General features: G+C 33.1%; 1 pseudogene; it reads right to left on the bottom strand.

Moving 5' to 3' along the window:
- Positions 1-519: 519 nt before the first annotated feature.
- Positions 520-1,919, bottom strand: LOC149563634 (protein DOWNY MILDEW RESISTANCE 6-like; annotated as a pseudogene).
- Between the last annotated feature and the right edge of the window lie 2,684 nt (positions 1,920-4,603).

A 4,603-nucleotide genomic window follows, 5' to 3' on the forward strand; every position in this document is an offset into this window, starting at 1 on the left:
ATGAATTCCTCCATATGTGTACATTATAAATTAGGGTTTGGTCACTTTTTTTGGCTACTATAAATCCATCAAGAAAATATCCGTACATTTTGAAATTGTTAGGATTGTTGTTTTGAGGATTTGTTCAATGTTTAGTGTTTCCAAATTTTATAACCTTCACAAGTGCATTTACTAATTTTTCTTGGATGTTTGAAAAAAAAAATTTCTTTGTTTCTAATATGCCAACCATTAATTATGAGGCTATATTTATCAAATGGGAAAAGGTCTTGAAGGACTAAACAAGTCACCAAATAGATAAATATTAATAAGATTTCATATAAGGCAATGAAAAGAGGACCAAAAAATTATGGAAATAGAATTAATTAAACATGTGACATTAACGAAGATCTTGTCACACTAGAGAACTAATCAAGTGTTACTTTTCCATGGTACCACCTCCTATCAGTAGACATACATTTGTAGAATTTACAGTAAATAAATTGAAGAAAGTATTTCCTTCAGAGTTTTAATCTATAACATCTAGTAGTATTCATGATATGTAAACTTTCTATATTGGACAGCATTATCACTGATGATTAATGATGGAGCAAGAGAAATTACTACACTAGGTAAACTGCGGTAAAATATCAATATTCAGAGCAGTGCTTCAACTGCATTCACTGCCTCTTGATGAATTGCACTTTTTTTTATTCCATTTCTCAATACCTGCCAACAAAAGAGTTGGGTATTGAAAAAAAAAGTTGTCCCATTTTGTGATGTAAGTAGTATACCTATAATTGGTCTCTAATGTTGATAACAAAAGTAGTAGATATGGGTTGCACTTCACAGAGTCATTGTCCATTCTTGAAGACTTGAAGACCTAAAACATCACCTTGAAGAAGAATTGTGAGAGCATTGCAATATGAATGATCTAGTAAGCTAAATGTGAGCTCAAGATTAGAGAATCATAGATAATAATTGATAGCAATATGTTAAACCTGATTTCCAAGAGTTTCTCAATAATATTTTGTTCAACTCTAATGCACTCAAAAATGACAGGTAGCAAGTGTAAATCTAGAACTCTTACCTCTGAGCCATATTTTCCAACATCCTCCTTGCATGAACAAATAAATCCTAGCTATATTCATCAACAATGCTTAGGAAATAGTGAGAAGGAAATTATGGAGAATTGGAATAAAAAGTACACATAAGAAGGGGCTTCTAATGGCTAGGTGTCGACATATTTCTCTAAAGGATAATAATTGTGCCTCAAGAATTGTCTCCAACTGTAGACTTTCTCTTTTTCAATGTTCAAGCTAGTTGACAAGTGTATAACACTAGAAGGGTTTTTAGAATATAACCTCTAACGTTTGTCAATGGACTTACTAAAAAAATGTTTTGAAACTTCAAGCATTTGGTTGATGACTTTCTCAGAGACTCCATGCATAATAACCTAAGCGAGTAGAAAATTATGAGTGATTTGAAGTAATAGAATTCTATTGGAAGAATGTACTTACCATAAAATTGGATTTTTATAAATTTTGATGATTGAAATCACTAAGAAAAATATGCACAATGAAATCTAAAAACATTAATAAAAACATACACAATCAAATCTAGAAACAAACTTTAAGAAAATGGTGGGAATTTGACAATTAAAAACTTAAGTTGCACCTGAAAAAAAATTCTTGTTGACAACCACTTTTAATTATTTTGATGAGAAAATTCCTATTCGGGCCATCAAGTTGAGCTAAATCTATTATTGAAATGTTCGATAAAGAAGCAACTTGATTTAGTTGTCACCTCTCTATTGGAGGTATGATATAATCCTTTGGAATCTTATGACAATGATTAATATCAAAACACATGACTCACCAACTTTTGCAACTACTTCTCCCCTCTTGCAATATCATGTCTCCTACTAACAACTATTTTTCCATATCCATTTGGAAAGCACTAAATTTTGTTAAATGTGTAAACTAGCACAGATTAGGATGTACATATAGAGAATTTTATTAAAACTATTGTAACCCTTGTCTTCATAAATCTTTACTTAAGTAATGTATTCTTATGACATTATTTTCATATTACTTTTACAATATGATTTGTAAACATGTAGGTGTTCACTGACTACAAGATAATTATTTTATTTCATAGAAACATAATTTTTCTCATTGATGTCAGTAGTTTATTGATGCAATGACATAGGTTGATTAATGCCATAAAACTTGGATTTAGGGTTATCTTATCAGTTATCATCATGTCACTCCCACTTGCCTTTATCACTCAAATAAAATTATAAATCTTTATTTTATTGTTTTAAAAAGTGTTCAATTATTCTTTTGTGTTTACATATAGTTGTTAAATATAAAAATTGTACCTAAATGGTATATTTCTAATTATGATTTAGGAAGGTAACATGTGAGTGAGAATGTGCTCTGCTAGGGTTTATACAATTTTGTTTTGAAACTTTTCATTTTTCGCTACCTATCATTCCGCATTTACCACAAGATATTGTTTAGGTTATAGTGGCCTCATTGTTATCGAGCTAGCAATTACTACTAGTGTTGGATTTGCAGTTGTTAGTGTGAATGGATCCTCTGAGAAAAAATCTACATAAGTTCATCCCCAATCCAGTTCATGAGGTAATTACTCCCCTAATGTTGTGCTTAATATGAAAGATTTTGATACTACATGTGCATGGCTTGAATAGAAAACCTTGAGAGGTTACTTTTTTGGCCACACTTCTTCTAAAATCGTATTTGAGAGTGGCTTTCAAAAGTTTGGAACCCCTACGGTGTCCTTCTTGAGGGGGTTCAGAGTCTCACCAATAATTTTTCCTTGTTCTATTATGGTAACCTTGGCTAGGGTCAACATGTGTTCACCTAGGGTCCCTGGTCTATTAGGTCTTCACTTTAGGTTTTTCAGCATTAGTCTCAAGAATTTATAGTCTCTGATGACCACAAGCTTAAGTTTCTTGCTTGAGTTGAGTTTCCTAGTTTCCTAATACCATGTTGGTCATTTTCACAAGCTATTGTGCAAATTGTCAGCAAGGTCATTTTCCTTGAACTTGACAAGTTTATCAATGCTCACCCTTAGCATAGGATTTGTGTGGAGTTTGACGTTTCTTAAGACATCAAGGAAACTATCAATATTCAAATTGGTAATACCACATTCATCCAAGAGGTGCTCTACCTTAATCTTCTAGACACTTGCTATCACTTCTAATCTATTTAGCAAAAGATTAGGGATTGCCCCTTGCTTGAGCACATAAAGAAAATAGTGAAAGAGGCTAAGACTACTAAGGCTATGAAAAAGGATAAATGGATTATAGTTGTTAAGAAGGGTAAAATAAACACTAACTCTAAAGTAGGTCCCTCCTAAGATAATTGTTGGGTTGCCTCTACCATAGCATCACTAGTTTCTTGAGTTCATTTTCTTAGGTCATTGCCTGTTTCAAATCTAGAGTCTTAGGAGATTACAAGTTCTACTAGTTTACAACCTCAGACCACCTAGGTCAATGCATCACAAGTGGTTTCCATGATTTCTAAGCAGGATCTGTGTTGTTCTTGTAGCCTAGATGACTAAAGTGATCATCTCCATTAGAGACCCCTCTCTTGACTCTTCCACATGTTTTTGCATAATAGTCTCCTCTCTCATTGACAAGGATGACATGCAAGTTTTTGCATGATGAGTTTTCTATAATGGAATGTGTGGGGACTAGTAGACCTCCCTAAAAAATAATATTTTTTTGATACCAGGTGTAGGGTTGGTAACCTAGATTTCATTTTCCTTCAAGATGTCAAAATTGTTGGGTTTCTTCCTAGTGTAGCTTACTATGTGATTTGAATGGATAGTGGTCTACTTTCTTCCCAACATGAGGCTAGCCTAGTTAGTGTTGTTAATCTTATCTCACCTTATTCAATTTCCTCATGTAATTTGTATGCTATTGATCCCATGTAGAGAATGGATTCAATATCATTATCTTCTCATAATCATTCTTTTGGTATTAGTAATGGTTATGCTCCTAATTATGCAGTTGATATTTGATACCTATGAAATTGGATGGTGGATCATCTTCCACCTACCACTTGGGCTTTATGAGAAGATTTCAACATGGTTGAGCTAGCTACTAATAAAGAAGATTTTTTTCATTTGTTTGTGTAGTTGATGAGAGAGAAGCTTTAGTTTACATGTACAATAAATTGGGCCTTTTTTAATCCCAATACCAACTGCCACCATTCTAGTGGAGTTTAGCATACCTAGTCCAACTTTCAAGATAGTTTTGATAGGGCTTTTAAAAGGATCGATCATTCCATGATCACAACTCAATGTTTATTTTCATTTTTTGAAGATAGGGAATCACCTATCACTCTGTTGATAGATGTGACTCTCCATGACCATTTTCCCATTTATTTCTCCATCGTTTGGAAAAAAGCTCACCCCCATACTTAGAAGATGCAATTTTTTCTAAACACATATTTATTGGCTCATGCCCCCATATCTTCTCTTATCTTGAATATTTAGAATATTGAACCTCAGATCCACACACATGTTAGGTGGATTCAATAGTGGAATGATGACATCACTTGCATTACAAGATTGCTTCACATTTAGGGTAGAT

This window comes from Cupressus sempervirens, chromosome 4 (genome assembly GCF_028749045.1).
Source record: "Cupressus sempervirens isolate cs-2001-9-10 chromosome 4, ASM2874904v1, whole genome shotgun sequence".
Taxonomy (NCBI): Eukaryota; Viridiplantae; Streptophyta; class Pinopsida; order Cupressales; family Cupressaceae; genus Cupressus; species Cupressus sempervirens.